The following is an 18,843-nucleotide window of genomic DNA, read 5'->3' as shown; positions in this document are numbered from 1 at the left end:
ATACCATTTATTTGCAAGTCAGGTCTCTTCTAGGAACTTTTGAGGTCCAGATGTTTTCCTGCTTTAGTGACTTTTTAAACAGCTTGTAAACAATTAACTGTATCTATAAAGTGGACAAGGTCAACGTTTTTTGCAGACAACTCTAACAACAAAAATCACTGTGTTTGCCACACAAACACTGCAGAATCGCTCATGTAAACTGTTATTGAAATAAAATAGATAAGTGATGTTTTGGAGCTCAGAGTTTTGAATATACATTTTAAATGAAAGCCTAAAAGTCCTACATTTTAGTTTTTAAAAAATACATAGAACCGCCATGCTTAATCCTACTTTGCCAAGATAAAATGTATACAAAAATAACACTGCAAATATCCAAAATTTGTCATTTAGTTAACTTCAGGCAAATTCTGTAACTTTAAGGAGGGGAGTTAGTGCAATGAATACCAATGATCACTGTTCTTTTGACCTTCCATTCTTTAATTTTAATATTCCATATCACTCATAAAAAACAAGAAACTGCTGGTCAACATCTGAAGTATGTCAGAGCCATAAACTCCCCTCTGATCCCCAATCCATATTGCACAAATTAGCTATCATTTAATGAAGCAGCTATGCTAGGCATCCCAGGGTTCCAGCCAAATCTGCCTCTACAGTTTATACTAATGACAGAAGCACACTAATAAATGCCAGCATCTAGTCACAGAATTAAGGCTTACTTAAAAGGAAAAATATAAAACTATACTCGAGTAAAAATCAGCAGTCATTTTTAAGCAGCAAATAAACGGAACAGCAAACTTTTTATATGTAGCAAGAATATAGCTTCCACCTCAACAATGTATCTCAAATGACTTCATTGTGTTCTAAGTACAGATAAAATACTTTTTGTTTGATTATTTCTTTTAAAAGCTCCTTTTTGGGGATTCATCAGAAGAGAAAAGCCCCAAGGTCACCTGTCAATAACAGAACAAACCCTCCGTAAATCACAGCGCTTCACAAATAAATTCCTCATCAGTAATTAAAACCAGGCCTCTCTGGCCCTGTGTTATCAGCTCATCAAATTCATTGCTCATCTAGAATAACAGATCCACATCTGCAGTCATTACAGCACGCCAGATAAATCAATCCTCTCAATGATGCTTTGAGCCATCTCTGCTCCCTTTTAACCAGCCTGATATTTATTTCCCCCTGACACTTCTGACATTCTATTTACTGTAGGCAAATGGAACTCATACGGCACCTTGTAATGGCTTTACCAAATCCCATTGTGGGGCATATCTTAGAAGACTGATGGTTGCAATAAACAAGGTTTTATGGTGTAAGTGTGAGCTTCCAACTTTTTTCCTCTAGAATTTGACTTCTGCTGTGAAGGTTTATTACACTTGATTGCAGGTGGAAGACTAGTAGCCATTTAGAGCTTTGTTAACTAAAAGTCAGCAAAAAACTTTTGAGCTGATGTGAGTGTTTCTTGTCTTTCTTTTATTTTCTTTTAATTTAATTCTCTATCAAAGGAATCTTGAACAGAAGTTTGCAGAGCCAAAGTCCATAGACTAACAACAATAAAGCTACTGCTAATTGATTCCTTTGCTTTTTGAGATTTTTAAAAAATTAAACTATCACAAGGTTAAAAGAAGGAGGTTTTTAAATTATAATTCTTAAAAGGATATAATCACAGAGAAAAAGTATACGCAGCCTAAATGCAAAAGTTCATGCATTTTAATACAAAATAGCTTTTGTGAACATGATATAATGAGCAATTCAAGGAAAATATAGATAGCAATCATACTTTCGAACAAAATAGACATTTTTAGAGAGCCCTTTCTTTTACCTTCACAAATGAACCAATACTGTGAAGAAAAATAAAACTAGAAATTGTAACAGTTGTGTTACTCTAGTGAGCCAGACACATTTTGGATGGCTCTGAACAAACGATTCCTCACTGAGCTGCACCACCTTTCTTGACAGCAATTACGCGGGGCTCAAAGAGACTCGCATTAAATTAATGTCACGATGTTAGTGGAGCTCACTCTCGGCATATATTAAATTTATTTCTTTATGCCACAATACTATTTGAAAAAGTCACCATCAACTTCTTTTCCGTTCCTTTGTTTCCTTCACAAGCACAAAGCTAAAGCACATAGTAGGTTGTGAACGCTGAGATCACCTTCTGAACACTGATTTAAAATGACAGAATATAGTCTTTTCCTTAATGAAAATTCTATATTTATCACTCTATTGTTCTTGTGTACTGATTCTACTGCTCTCTGGAGGCCAAAGTTTGAATATATTGGATTTTGAAATAATCGCCTAAAGCATAGAGTTGCTGGGCCATGATACACAAGCGGTAGGAGACTCGCCCCTCCCCCCTGAGCCTCCTGCCACTCACATCAAGCGGGGAAAGAAAAACACAGATTCTAAGCAGAAACTTTTAAGAAGCCTGTGTTATCTGCACCGAAATGAAAATTATGCATGAGTTTTCTTAGGACTCCAAGGAGTACAAACAATAAGAACATTCTGAGCAAGATAAATCTGCCTCCTACAAAGATAGAGTAAATCACATCAAGCCCTCTGTTTGAAAAATAAAATATTTCATTTCTGCCTTCACTTAACACTGCACGTAGCATTAACTTCAAAGTAAAGTCCAATTTTGGTTGATCCTCTAAATTAAAGAAATGTCATCCAAGAAGACAACACATGACTTCAGGGTTTGTTCGTTTATACTGGGCTAGATAGGCTCACCAAGTTCATCATTTCCCTTTACACACACCATGAAAGGTGTTATTTACTCAAGGGTTGATAGGAGACCTTCCGTCCCAGGCGTTCTTTTTCACTCATCATTGGCTAATGAGGCTAATCAAAAGAAACAAACTCCCTTGTCTTTATAAACTGCTGTCTTACCTATAGCTGGAAGACAGAAACCATGGAAACTCAGAACTAAATGAGGTCTTAGAGATTACAGATGAGAAAACTGCGATGCAAAACTGCTGAGCTGATATGCCCAAGGTCAGACAGCTAGATAATGGATGACTGATGGAAATTAAGAGCCAGCACTTTGAGCTTCACTCCTATGAAATAGTAGACATGATCATTAATAGCTTCAACTGGCCTGCTAGGTTAGGCCCTGTCAGCATCCTGCTGTCTTACACTGTACCTGAAGCAATAGCAGGACTCAGCTGAAGAAACTTGTGATCTGTACTTCTAAGCCTTTCAAAAGCAGGGACAGGGAAATACCATTTTTGAACCCCCAGCACTAAACCCAATTCCTGGCACACAGTAGGTGTTCAATTAATATTTGTTTAATGAGTGAAATGAATAATTTTTCAGCTTAAGTTAGGAGAATGCAAGATCTCCTTCAAGTCCATGAGTGGGAGGATGGAATATAGGAGAAAGATACATGCAAAATTCTCTAACTACATACTAGAGAGAAGGAGAAAACTTTACCTCTCTAACTTATTTATACATGCTATGCTAAGACTGTCCACAAAGATGCCAGTCAGAATAAAGTAGTGCTAATAATTGTCATGGTTTTTATATTTGAGAATCTTAAGAAAGAAAAGTTAAGCTTCATAACATTCTGTATGATGTAGTTAAATATTATTAGCCACATTTTACAGAAGGTAAATTCCGGAATAAAAAGGGTAAAGTTGGATGTTCACAGTCAAATAGGAAGTTTATGACAAAATTGACAATGTAATCCGTGAACCCTGATCGTCAATGCTTAACACAACCAATTGTACCAGTTATAATGGCTGTGTGATGACAATAAAAGCTACATTAAAATGCTTTTCCTGGTAGGAGTTCAAAGTCCTCTACAAACACACTGTCTGCCCAGTAGTTTTACAAATACCAATCTACAGAAGGACAAAGAAAAGTAACCCTAGTCCCAAAACTTCAATGAGGCGCTCTAAATTTCAAAGAAGTTATTATTATTTGTGATCAGGAAACTTTAGTGACATATTTGGACCTTGCATTAGGAACTGTGGTCTTTTCTAATTATAAATTAGATGAATTTTGAAAAACAAAATATCATTACCGCACTTGAGTAGTACCATGGAGGGCAGGCTGAAATGCTTAACCTGCTAGGATGAGTTTTGTTTTTCTCTTTGTTTTTTTTCATTAATGCAAATTCAAATATACCAAAATTACAGATCTTCTATGAAGTAATAAAAATGAAAATTATTAAAAACTAAAGTAGAATAGAATAAAATAAGGCTGAAATAAGTATTATGGTATGGGAAAAGATTAGGTCCAAATTTTTACCTCAAAGCTACTTATCTTACAACATGAATAGGTATGTTTCTTCCTTTTGAGGGTGTGTAAGCAGATTATAGGCACAATTCATTGTAAATGTTTTAAGTCAAAGCTTCAGCCCCAATATCAATTACCTGTCTCTTCACATTACCAAAACCAAGTATTATTCTTAATCATTTTACAGATCCACAAAAATACAGTTTTATCTGAAAATACAGAAGTTTGCTGGGGCCAGCCTGGTAGCGCAGCAGTTAAGTTTGCATGCTCTGCTTCAGCGGCCTGGAGTTTGCAAGTTCAGATCCCGGGTGTGGACCTACATACTGCTTGTCAAGTCATGCTGTGCCAGGCGTCCCACCTATAAAGTAGAGGAAGATGGGCACGGATGTTAGCTCAGGGCCATCTTCCTCAGCAAAAAAGAGGAAGATTGGCAGCAGATGTTAGCTCAGGGCTAATCTTCCTCAAAAAAAAAAAATACAGAAGTTTGCTGTGGGTCTAAGGTTTCCAGATTCATTACTGTCTTCTATCAGAATCGTAATGGGTAACAAAATCCTAAAAATTTATTTTTAATGGTAACATATTTTAGCATATACCTGGTCAAATCTGCAGCCACATCAGATTTATCGATAAAAAATTGACCGCTTATGCATGGAATGCATCCACTAAAAAGATCCTAGCACTAATACCAAAGCAATATGATGCACAGAATTACACAAAGACTGACTGGATTGTAGAATCTATGGAAGCAGAGTACAATGGATCTGTGTTCTAGGACAATGAGAATGCTACTCAATCTACTTTTCCCCGTCTTGGCAATAGAGACAGATATCTGGCCCAGCACGTACAATAATAGACCCAGAACTGGAAACATGTTTCTGTGACTAACTAATCTTCACGTTTGGCTAAATCATTTTATTTTACTTCCTTGTTCCTAGATTTCTTCATGATTAAAACAGGGTTTGTAACAGTGATTCTCCCACCCCAAACCACTGAATCTTTTGGGTGAGACCTGAAAATGTATGTTTAACGAGCTCCCCTGTAGACTATGATGCTCTCCAAAGTTTGAGAATCACTGGTTTATTATGTTATCAGTGACATTATCAGTTTAAAAATTAATTACAATAAAGATTATAAAGGGTTTATCCAATATCTTACCTAGTTTTCCCTCCAAAAATATGGGAACAAACATCCCATGTCATGAAAGAGCATTAACCTTTCAGGCCACAAAAGTCCATTCAGTGTGTGGGAAATGCTGTAGGTTAGAAAACTATGGTGGAAGTGGGTCCAAAGATGACTCTCTGATAGCAAACTGTGAGGAAAATCAGACAGTTTACATCCAATGAGACAAAAAGGATCACTATTATTATATCCATTTTACAAATGAGGATAGAGATTTAGCAAGGTTAAATGACTTTGCCATGGCTACATGTTTGTAAATTCTAGAACCATGACTTGAACTCGGGACTTCTGACCTTGTCTATCTTCCGGTGTCTTTCTATTATATCATGACACTTTCCTGGTAAGTGGAATGCATATAATTGTATTTTAATCTTTCAGAAGATAAGTGTGCAAATCATTTTACATTTTACAAATGCAGTATGTACTTTACCAACAATGTTCATTTAGACAGGAAATGCAAGGAGGGAAAGTACTAAACAGACTCAGACACAACCATCATCTTGTACCAAAGATTCTTAGCGAAGTGTGTTCTTCAGTATGCGCCAACAGAACACTAACTAGAAGAGGATTTGAAAAACTAGTAAGCCTAGTTTCTTCCTTTCAGAACATGCCCTGGTGAAAATAACTTAAGAACAGGTTGAATGCACACACCAAGGAGTGAAAATTCATATGTAATGCTGACTGAACACAATGATATAGTGAGCGTGGTTCATCAGGGACAGCTTTCTAGTGAGGGATCAGGGTTTGGCCTTCTACACATACAGGACAGATTGTACAAGTCCTTCTATCATTTATTAGCAGTAGAAGCCCAAGCAAGTCATTCTGCCTTCCTATAAAATGAGAGGAAAGTCTGTTCTACCTAACTCATAGAGTTTTATGAAGATTTAGAGAGAGAATAAATGCAAAAGCACTTTGTAAAGCATAAAAGCTATTGATTTGGAGTAGGCAGCAGGTAGGGGCTTATGACTCCATTACAAATTTTTGAAGGTAAAGAATCACATATTACTTGTCTTTGAAATTTCCACAATGCCTTGTTCAGATGGAACATTACACAGCTGGCACTTATTCATTCATGCTTTTTTTTTTTTCATTCACTCAGAAAACCTATTTATTGAATTGAGTTGTTAAATTGGATGAAATAAAATACCCTACAAAAAGAAAACTTATTCTCTATTCCCCAGGGCTATCATTCCTGTACCTTTCAAATCGTTTTCAAATGATTTTTTTAAGTATCCAAGGGCTTAGAATATATAGTTCTGTTTTTTATTAGTAAAAGCATAAATCATTTATGGATTGCCTTTCTTATTAATAAGAAGGAAAAGAAAAATTATGCTGTAATATGTGTCATTATATCCTTATGCCAAAGCCTTGTTTCTATATCAAAGTCAGCTCCATAGGGCTTTCCTTTTAAGTATCTGGAATAGGTAGTTGATTCTGTAATACAATTTAAGGGGCACTTAGGATGTACCGCCTACCCCCAGATGTCTCCTCCAGCTTCTTGATTTTGTTAAAAACAATCCTTGCATTAAAGATTTTTTTCTTTTGGACCTTGAAGACTTCAATCTTCAAGATTCCTATCATAAAGGTCAAATAGCTCTAGAAGAGGTTACACCTTGAACTACCATGACAGTGCTTTTTGACTGTGACAGCATTCTGAAAGCAAGGCCCTGAACAGCAGTCCCCAAAATAAGTTTTGAGAAACACCACTCTCGGGAAAGGCTCTGCAAAAAAGAGAAAAAGTGTTCTCTTATCAGAAAAATTGAGAAAACTCTGGCTACGGTATTTTACACCTAGATATGTAAAAATATGATGCACGTTAGCATTTTACAGGCTAAAGACCATAAGTACTACCATTAAGAACCTCTTTGACTCAGTGTTTCCTAGACATTTGAAAACGGAACTTCCTCACATTTTGGAGGCATGAGAGAGTTCTTTAAAACCATCAAAACTCATTTTCTGTAGGACACACTTGGAGAAATATACAAGATAGAAATGGAACACCAATCTTACCAACTACATATCCCTGGAGAGGGCATTTATTTTTGGTGAGCCTCATTTCCTTACCTATAAAATACGCATTATTTTAAGAGTCCAGTGAAATAAGATGTATGAAAGTGCTTTGGAAAGCGTAAATTATTCATTTTTAGTTACTTTTAATTCTTATTATCTGTTATTATATTGTTGGACTTGTGCTAGGCAGCAAATTATTCCCTCTAACTATCCTCATGTATTGCTGTAACTCCAATCTGAAAAGTTTTTCTGAATTTATTTTTGTTGTTTTTAAATTTTAGTACAAATTAAACATTGCCAAGGCGCAAATTTTTTTTTCAGATAATGTCACAATAATACCCTGGACTTTAATTTACCACTTTCCCAAATTCTAAGTCAACTGAAACAACTCATTCAAAATATAATGACTCTAGGCCCGCCCACAAAGGCCTATTTAGTGTATAATGTACCTGAAGTAATTTTTCTAGTTCTAATAGACCCAACTGCTACTGAAATCAAGCCTTTAGAAACTGCTCAGCCCAATCGTGGCGAATACTGGTGGCAGTCCTACACACAGCAGGGGAACCAACCTATTATTTTATGTTACATATCTTAACCTCTTGAGACTTTAATTACAAAAAGAGTATCACTGCTTAACAACAATACCAAAGGTTTAAATTTAGAACATGTCTTTCCACGGGAAAACTGATTCAACAAAGGATTTTGGAGTATCTAGTCTGTGGCAGACACAGTTCCAGGTTCTGGGCACAGAGCAATGAACAAAGCAAAGCTCCTACCTTCTTGGAGCTTATATTTTACTGCAAGAAATGCATTTGACTTTCAACCAGGGAAGCCATGAACACATCTTCACCACCACTAGGGCCTGGTGGGGCAAGGCAGTAACTTGAATTTGCTCCACATCAGCTGTTTAAATAAGTTAATATCAATAATAATAATAACACCAAAACTAAGAAAAACAGCAGCAGCAACAACAACCACCACCACCACGAGAACCCCTGCTCCTTGTTTCTGAACCCAGGAATTGAATTGAGAGCCTAGAAATGTGTGCGACTGTTTCTCTGCCTTTCTTAGAATCTATGGCACTGTCCTCCATAATCCCGTTACAATCCCTTAGACACCTCTTCTCTTTTACATAACCCCTCTTCCCTGCTCCATTCCCATTTCCCAACTCCAGTCTGGTTTAAAAATGTAGGATTCTCAAGTATTAGCTCCTGAAGAATAACCTAAGGAGCTTAATAAAAATACATATTCCTGGGTCTCACTGAGAAATTGAAATGAGAAAAAAGGGGAATTCCTGCCACTACGATTTACTAGCTGTCATCCTTAGAGAAGTTGCTTTACTTTTTCAAGTATCAGCGTCCTCAGTTAGAATATGAGTGTAATAATACAGTTTCTGTCAACTTCAGAGGGCTTTTTTGAGAATTACGTAGGCTAATTAAAATTTTTTACAAATGTAATATTTTAATTAAAAATGCTCGAAATCTACCTAGCTAATCCTTTAATCAGGTATGCTGAAAAGACAAACATCAATCCAGTTCTGTTGATATGAAAACAAATATCAAGTTTCTGCATATCTCTACCTAGTCTTTCCTGTCCTCGATAACAAGGAAGCTAATCTATAAATTCTTTCTGCTTTTACTTGAAAAACAGAATTGTTTACTTGCCCTTGGAGACCTTAAAAATCATTTAATAGTGAATCTGATACCCTTAAAAGTTACTGGAATGGCAGCTGTGGAAACAAGAAAATAAAGCCTCATGTTTATGATGATAATATTAATATCTTCTAGTGAAAAGCTTTAACCAATTCAATTAGACAACAATTTAATGACACCCTACTACGTACAAGTCCTGTGCATGGTTCTGAATCACAAGACCTAAAAAGGCTCATTTTCTTTACCTAAGAAGGCTCTCTCTAGTTTTTCATTCAGTCACCAAATCCCGTCAATGTTACTTCTGGGATGTCTCTCAAATACCTTCTCTGTTCCCACTGCCATTGCGAAGTCCTCAAAATCTCCTCCGAGCACTAAAGTAGTCTCCTAGATAATTTCCCTGCCCCTAGTCTTCTTTTCTTCGCCCTAGTCTTTCTTCTTAGAATATTTTTTCCAAGGTTTTAAAAACTTAACCCTAGCCCACTTCACTAGGATCTCTATACTACACCTCAACAACACCAAATTACTCAGTCTCTCCAGAACATGCAAAGTACTTCCACACATTTGCACTTTCTCCAGCCTCTTCTCTCTCCTTAGAATGTCCTCTTTCCAATTATGCCTGAAAAAAATCCTACCCATGCTTCAGGAACCAGTTCTAAAGAAGCCATCTTTGGAATACTATCTGAATCTCCCAAGTCACCATCAATAACTTCCCCATCTCTGGTGCCATGGCACTTCCTGTATTTTTCTCATGCCTCTATTACATAGCTCTATAGCAATATATTTAGTTGAATACTTGTCTACTGCTCCCACTTAATCCCCTCCTCTATCCCTCCATAAAATAAAATATATGCTCCTCCAGTATAATGACTATATTTTATCAATCTTTTTGTTCCAAGTAGTAAGAACAGAGCCTAGCATGTAGTTGGTGCCTAGTAAATAAAAATTAGTATAAAACAATAAGATGCAGTTTCTGTATTCAAGTAGCTTATAATTTAGTGAAGGGAGGGATAAAAACAAATATTAAAATATATATTAGTGCTTTTCAAACGACATTCATGGTTTTTATTCAATTTTTTCAATCACTCAGGGAGGTAAGTAAAGTGGTTATTATCCCTCTTACAAATAAACAGGACTGAGGAAGGATAGGTGACTTTCCCTGCAGCACATAGCAAATTAGAGAGGGACAAGGGTTCCCTTTTCTCCACATCCTTGCCAACACTTGTTATTTCTTGCATTTCCTTTCCTCCCAAAAGCCCCAGTACATAGCTGTATATTCTAGTTGTAAGTCCTTTTAGTTCTTCTATGTGAGGCACTGCCACAGCGTGGCTACTGACAGACAAATGGTATAGTTCCATGCCCGGGAACTGAACCCAGGGCTGCTGAAGACAAGCACACCAAACTTTAACCACTAGGTCATCAGGGCTGGCTCAATTTCTTGCATTTTTGATAACAGCCACTCTAACAGGTGTGAGGTAATATCTCATTGTGGTTTTGATTTGCATTTTCCTGATGATTAGATATGTTGAGCACTTTTTCATGTATTTGTTGGCCATTTGTATTTCTTCTTGGGAAAAAAAGTCTATTCAGGTCCTTGTACACTGTTAGTGGGAATGTAAACTGGTACAGCTATTATGGAAAAGAGTATAGAGATTCCTCAAAAAATTAAAAATAGAACTACCGTACAATCCAGCAGTCCCACTTCTCGGTACATATCTGAACAAAATGAAATCAGTATCTCACAGAGATATCTGCAATATACTTTCACTGCAGCATTATTCACAATTGCCAAGATATAGAATCAACCTAATTGTCCACTGACAGATGAATGGATAAAGAAACTGTGATCATACATGCACACATGTGTGTACACACACACACACATAGGCACATTATTCAGCCTTAAAAAGGAAGAAAACTCTGTCATTTGCAACAACATGGGGATGAACCTGGAGGACATTATGCCAAGTAAAACAAACCAGACAGAGAAAGACAAATGCTGTATGGGATCACTTATATGTAAAATTTTAAAAAAACAGTTAATTATGTGAGGTAATTCACTTGATCGTGGTAATCATTTCACAATGTACACACATCAGATCATCACATTGCATACTTTAAATATGTACAATTTTATGTGTCAATAAAACTGAAGAAAAAAAATGGGAGACGGACAAACTAGAACCTCAGTCACTTGTCATATAGAGTAAGTATACTTCTTGTCTGAAGAAGGTAAAAATCATAGCAAGCACTTGTGTGTTGTCGAAATTTAGACTGAATTTAATAGGGATCATGGTAGAATTACTCTCTCAGCCTACCCGAATAAAATATACTTTAATCTAGTAAAACTAAATACTACTGAATAAGTTATATATCTTATTCATTAGTCTGCAATTTTTCATTTTGATTCTACAAAATCTTTCATGTTAAATATTTAATACCTGCTCCCTTGAAGAGTAGTTTAAGAAACCACAGAGTATTTTAGGATGAATAATCAACTGAAATAAATAACTTCAACGAAGTACATGAAATGATATCTGTCAAATTTTTCTACTTAGCTATATCCTGAAGGGAGACTACATTTTAGTGAGCTTATAAGTTTCTTCATGAAGAATATGCAGGGGTTTTCCCAAGATGCACTAAATTCCCCAACATAAGATGGGTATTCACTTTAACCAAGTTCTCCATGGCTTTGATATTTTTACACAAAACAACTCAATGCTAATTAGTCTCCCACAGTCAAATTAGCTGAATTGGGGCAGTCTGGTTTCTTTCCATGTCACACAGAATTCTAAACAATTCCATCAATCTGTCAGTTTCAAGTGATATACATAGAGGTTACTAGCGGGGCAGGAAGATCACATCACAATGATGTGAACAAGAAAGCTGACTTATGAACAACTAGTAGAATTCACATTATACTCCCTTCCACCTATGTCCACTTAAAAAACAAAAAAATATATGATTATCTTTATAATACAAATGCCATAAGCAGGTCTCTGAAGAAAACAATAGAGTCATCCACAAATGGTAGATGATTAGTTAGTTGCCTCGTGACTAACTGCACATACCTCTTAGTATATAAACTATCTAAAGGAGTTCTCAGTACCTAGAAAAAGTAATCGGTAAGGACAGTATTCCTCTTTTAAGATACTTGCCTTTTTTGTTTTGGTGAAATTTTGTGTACTCCTTGAGAAAAATCAAGAATGGGACTGGGATCACAAATAGTCTATACTGAAAATTCTTAAAATATATCTGTCTAAAATAGCTATTTGCCTTGATGTTCTATATTGTTATGAACCATTTTAAACACAAGATAGTTTCCAGTTACATCAAGAAAAAAGTAGATTCTATCTCCTTAAGCAAACATGTTGTAAAGAAAGTGTTAAGAGAATTCATGGCTTAAATGGGAGGAAAAATAACGCAATTCAGTTTTGACCCATGATATTTGAGCCTACGGATCAAATGCTTTCCTCTGTAGAATAATACCATCCTTGGCTGTTGAATTATACTGAAATGTCGGTATTAGTACAACCTCTTTATCTTTAAGAAACGCAAAAGTAGCAACTGGCAACACTAGTAGTAAACACAAGGAGTTTAATCTACTTAACACATAGGAGGGTAATGGAAAAGAGAAGGCAGGCAAATTATTGTTGTACTGAGTAAAAGAAATCTATGTGAGCTTAAGTTACAATCATTTTAAATTTTTAATTATGAATCAGAATATTGTCTTTCTCTTACGCAACATGTCATTATTTTCTGGAAACTAATGAGCAAATAGAATTTACTTTCCAATAATGTTTCATACAATAACTGATTTTACAAAAAAGTCCGTGGAATAGAATTCTTACACTGGAATGAACATTCACCAGAGGGCACTATGCTGCATAAAAAAAGATAAGCCAAATTCTTGCTGACAGCATATAGTTTAAATGCATAAGGACAAGGAGGCTGTGATTCCCCACACAATCTCAAAATAAATGAAAAGCAGACTTACATTTTTAAAGAACCAAAAACATCGAGATCCCTCCCTTTTCTAAACTTCTACAGAACCTAAAGAGATTATATCACATGTTTTGATAATTAATTGTGTTCTTTTGTTGTTTCATGTGTGCAGATATTGTCTACCCAATAGGATTCCTTGAAGGTAGGAAACAGGAACAGATCATTCACTTCTTTGGAATCTACCATCTCTGTCCTAGTGCTAAATATACTAGTGAATATTACTTATTAAATTTATTTTAGAAGGCTATGTGGAGTTAACCAAGACAGCAACTTATAGCAACAATCCACCAAATCTTTATTTCCTATCCCCTAGAGGAAGGCTGAATCTTTTTCAAATGTTGCTCTTGTTAAATACCATCAGCTGAGTATTCACCACGTGACAGGCCGTGTGCTAGGCTACATGACACACACACATATACACACCTATACAAAATACTGAATTTTTCACAATATCATGTGACTTGGGAAGTTTCTCACTGTTAAAGTCAAGCTGGTTGCAAATGGATTGAATAATAAAAACAAAAAGCAGCTATTTGCATCATTTAATCTTTAATAAAATATTCATTATAATGTTTCAATTAAACTCAATACTTATCGAGCACCTTCTACGAGTAGGGCACTGTTTTTTGGAAAAATCAAAACACACAAAGTTTTTCACTGAGTTAAAGGAGATATCAACCTAGAAAGCAGCAATCAGATGCACAAAGTTCTCTTTTCTTTAGCTACAGTTTTTTGGATTTTTTTCCAAACGCAATTCACTCTTTATTTCCACGCAATTCATGAATGTGAGAATATGGAGTAATATTTTTGACCATTGATCTACGAAACTTGCCTGTGTGTAAATCTGAAACAGCACTGAAGAACACTGAACAGGTACCACACACATCCAGGACACTGATAAAGGCCAGGCGAGCACCCAGCAATAGGAGTGCCATAGTGGGTATGAGCCAACATTGCCCCACCTACAAATCACAAGTCAGGGATTCAGTAAGTGTTGGAAACCACAGTAAGAATAAAAAGGAATCAAGGTTGAGTAAGACTAACTGAGAGATTGCTTTAAAACATCTTTTGAAGTAGTTTTCAAATGGCAACAGACACGTATTAGTAGAAAGGAGCAGAGAGGTCTTTCCAGAAATGAATGTGTCTTGAGTCTGGGAAATTGAAGCGGATCGAAATGTCTGCAGAAGAGCCTCCATGATGGAGAGTAATGAGTAATGAAATTGGTCAAATATGGAGAGATAAAAAGAAGGAAGAGTAGACATAAAGAAATGGAAAGATATTTCATGCACATGGATTGGAAGAATAAATACAGTTAAAATATCCATACTACCTAAAGCAATCTACAGATTTAATGCAATCCAAATCAGAATCCCAATGACATTCTTCACAGAAATAGAACAAAGAATCCTGAAATTCATATGGGGCAACAAAAGACCCCAAATAGCTAGAGCAATTCTGAGAAAAAAGAACAAAGCTGGAGGCATCACAATCCCTGACTTCAAAATATACTACAAAGCCATAGTAATAAAAACAACATGGCACTGGGACAAAAACAGACACATAGATCTATGGAACAGATTGAAAGCCCAGAAATAAAACCACACGTCTATGGACAGCTAATCTTCAACAAAGGAGCTAAGAACATATATTGGAGAAAGGAGAGTCTCTTCAATAAACGGTGTTGGGAAAACTGGACAGCCTCATGCAAAAGAATGAAAGTAGACCATTATCTTTCGCCATACACAAAAATCAACTCAAAATGGATCAAAGACTTGAAGGTACACCCTGAAACCATAAAACTCCTAGAAGAAAATACAGGCAGTACACTCTTTGACATCGGTCTTAGAAGGATCTTTTCAAATACCATGTCTACTCGGGCAAAGGAAACTAAAGAAAAAAGAAACAAGTGGGACTTCATCAGACTTTTAGAAGCTTCTGCAAGGCAAAAGAAACCAGGAACAACACGAAAAGGCAACCCACCAACTGAGAGAAAATATTTGCAAATCATATATCTGACAAGGGGTTAATCTCCAAAATATTTAAAGAACTCACACAACCCAACAACAAAACAACAAACAACCCGATCAAAAAATGGGGAGAGGATCTGAACAGACATTTCTCCAAAGAGGATATACAGATGGCCAATAGGCACATGAAAAGATGTTCGACATCACTAATCATCAGGGAAGTGCAAATCAAAACTATACTAAGATATCACCTTACACCCGTTAGAATGGCTATAATCACCAAGACATAAAATAACCAATGTTGGAGAGGATGTGGAGAAAAGGGAACCCTCCTACACTGTTAGGGGGAATGCAAACTGGTGCAGCCGCTATGGAAAACAGAATGGAGATTTCTGAAAAAGTTAAAAACAGAAATACCATACGATCCAGCTATCCCACCACTGGGTATTTATCCAAACAACTTGAAATCAACAATTCAAGGAGACTTATGTACCCCTATGTTCATTGCAGCACTATTCACAATAGCCAAGATGTGGAAGCAACCCAAGTGCCCATCGACTGATGAATGTAGAAAGAAGTTGTGGTATATATATATACAATGGAGTACTACTCAGCCATAAAAAGTGACAAAATCGTCCCTTTAGCAACAACATGGATGGACCTTGAGGGTATCATGTTAAGTGAAATCAGCCAGACTCAGAAAGACAAACACCGTATGATTTCATTCATATGTGGAAGATAAACTAAGAGATGGATAAAGAGAATGGATTAGTGGTTATCAAAGGGGAAGGAGGTTGGAGGGTGAGCATAAGGGGTAAAGGGGCACATTTATATGGTGACTGACAAATAATAATGTACAACTGAAGTTTCACAATGTTATAAATTATTATGACCTCCATAAATTTTTTTTAAAAGGAAGAGTAAATTATGGTATCACAGTATCATGGTTTGTGGTATCGTGAAAAGAGTGAAACGTGGAGATCTACATAAAAGTCCAGAGAGGAGATGCTTTCAGAGATCCTGAGAAGAGACCATCAGCAGAATTTAGTAGTTTGGATGTCAAAGACAAAGGAAGTGAAGTTTTGTTTTTTTAAAAAATTATTATTAAATTGAAATTCTAGAGGATTAGGTGACACTATTAACAAGATGGAAAAAGTAGAAGGAATGACCATCTAGTAAAGGAGAAATGATAAATTTCATTTTTATGAAATGTCAGATATTTCAATGTCAGAAGGACATTAAAATATGAATATGAAAAAACATGAATATTTTTAATTTTAATATTTTATGTACTCTTAATCCAGCTGTAACCTATATAACATTTTTACTGAGAATTTTGGTACCATAGACTAAGAACAGTCTTATCTATAGTTTTTGGTTTAGTTACTTACTTAATAACTACTGCATCCTACTTGAGGGCCTTCAGGCTAAACTAACACAGTACTTTATATAACTCATTCAGAGGCTGTTACACAGCCATACAGGCTATTATTATTTTAAACATGCCTATCTGTGATGTGCTCTTGTCCAGTATTTGTTATCAATATGATGGAGTATTAATAAGCAATTAAATAAATGACATTTGTTCATTGACATGGTTTATGAAGGAAAATGCAACTAAGGCCCCCCAAAACCCCAAGTTATCTTTCTTCCTACTACATAATAATTGGATCTTAATTCTAGTGATAAAAATATCAATGTAGATAGTCTATTGCATTCAGACATTTCTGCTGGAGCTAAATGACACCCAAGTCAAAATTTCTAATGAGTACTAACCTCCTATACTTTCTAAATATTTGTGTATGAATATGAAAACTCATAGTATTTTGCATAGACTTTAGCTACATTAATCCTTATGTAGCTCATGACAAATCCAACATTTTACAGAAATTCTGAAGATTTTTCCAAATCCTTTTCAACAACTATCCACTGATTATTTAAAGATTTGCAGAGTCACTTCTAGTTAATCTTTTCCTAGCTTTTCTGGTAACATAGGAAGCAAAAAATGTTTACTGTCTACCATGTACTCAGTCACATGATAGATGTTATGGGAGGGACGACAGAGCTTAAAGCCTGTATTAGGTTCTTATTGCTACTGTCATAAATCACCACAAACTTAGTGGTTTAAAACAGCACAAATGCATTCTCCTCAGCTCTGCAGGGCAGAAGTCTAGACTCCAGGTGTCAGCAGGCCTGGTTCCTTCAGGGAAGAATCCATGTCCTTGCCTTTTTCAGTTCATAGAGGCTCACTGCATTCCTTGGCTCATGGTTCTTCCTCCCAACGCTCCAACCTCTTGCTTCCATTGTTGCATCTCCTACTACTGACTCTGCCCCTCCTACCTCTGTTTCATACATTGTACCTTGTGATACATTGAGTTTACTCAGAGAATGCAGGGTGATCTCCTCATTTTTAGGTCCTTAACCTTAATCACATCAGCAAAATCCTTTTTACCACGTATGGTAACATTCACAGCTTCTGGGGGTTAGGATGTGGACTTCTCTAGGGAGCCATTATTCAGGTAACCACAGGGCACATCATACTAAAAAGAGAGAAAATAATGTCAAATACCTTATCTGATAAGATCAATGGCATAGCCACAGATAAACGCTCTATCATAGGCACCACCAAAGAACAACTCCTTGCCTATAACTAGACCCAAGGTTGGGAGTAGAGGGTAACACAATACTCCCCAACTACTGATTCACCCCGAGTTTCAACCACTTTCTTCTCTGTCTTCCTTTAGTTTTTTATTTACGGCAATTATACAGTGGACCAGAGAAAAGAGAATGGACTTCCAGGTACACTCTCAGCAGAAAGTGGCTGGTCTGGAATTACTATTGAGTGTCCTTTTCATTTTACCAATTGTACAGATAAAAATACCTAAAATGTACCAGCCTACACAAAATTTTCTAAGCTCCCTTTCTTTGAGGTTAAACAGGTCATCTAACCAATAAAATAAGCTCCTTCACTACTGGCATAGCAATTTCTTATTAATAGTCCCTGGAAGATAGGTCAGTACTTATCTAGAAACCATTGTACAGTCATGCACCACATAACAATGTCTTGGTCAACGAGGGATCCCATATACTATAGTGGTCCCATAAGATTAGAACCATATAGCCTAGATGTATAGTAGGCTACACTATCCAGGTTTGTGTAAGTACTGTAGGAAAGGAAGAAATTTTCCTCTACCCTTCTAGGTTCTTCTTTCTGTTTGGTCTAAGAATTAAATTGACATGAGACAGATTAACAAGAGAAAAACAAACAAAAGTTTAATAACATGTATACATGGGAGAAACCCAGGAAACAAAGTAATTCACCAAAACAGCCAAAGCTCTCACCTTAAATATCATCCTCAGCTAAAGACAAAAGAAGTTGCGGCTGGGGAGAGCAAGGGACTTCAAAGGTAAGGAAGACAATTCACAGAGAGGTAAAAAGGAGCAAAGGTTTAGAACACAAGTGTTGATTTTGCCACACAGAAACAGAAGAACACAGAGGGGAGCCCAGCTAATGGACCCTCAAGGTCCATCCGTGTTGTTGCTAAAGGGACGATTTTGTCATTTTTTATGGCTGAGTAGTACTCTATTGTATATATATACCACAACTTCTTTCTCCATTCATCAGTCGATGGACACTTGGGTTGTTTCCACGTCTTGACTATTGAGAATAATGCTGCAATGAACACAGGGAAGCATAAGTCTTTTTGAATTGTTGATTTCAAGTTGTTTGGATAAATACCCAGTGGTGGGATAGCTGGATCGTATGGTATTTCTGTTTTTAACTTTTT

At 36.2% G+C, this 18,843-nt stretch overlaps 1 protein-coding gene across 8 annotated transcripts in view; it reads right to left on the bottom strand.

Moving 5' to 3' along the window:
* Positions 1–18,843, bottom strand: part of DACH2 (dachshund family transcription factor 2) — a 472,014-nt gene that overhangs the window by 426,307 nt on the left and 26,864 nt on the right. The gene's annotated exons all lie outside the window — the stretch shown is intronic.

Source organism: Equus asinus, chromosome X, assembly GCF_041296235.1.
Source record: "Equus asinus isolate D_3611 breed Donkey chromosome X, EquAss-T2T_v2, whole genome shotgun sequence".
NCBI classification, from domain to species: Eukaryota; Metazoa; Chordata; class Mammalia; order Perissodactyla; family Equidae; genus Equus; species Equus asinus.
Note: the sequence above shows the minus strand (reverse complement) of the source record. Positions and strands in the feature narration are given on the sequence as shown.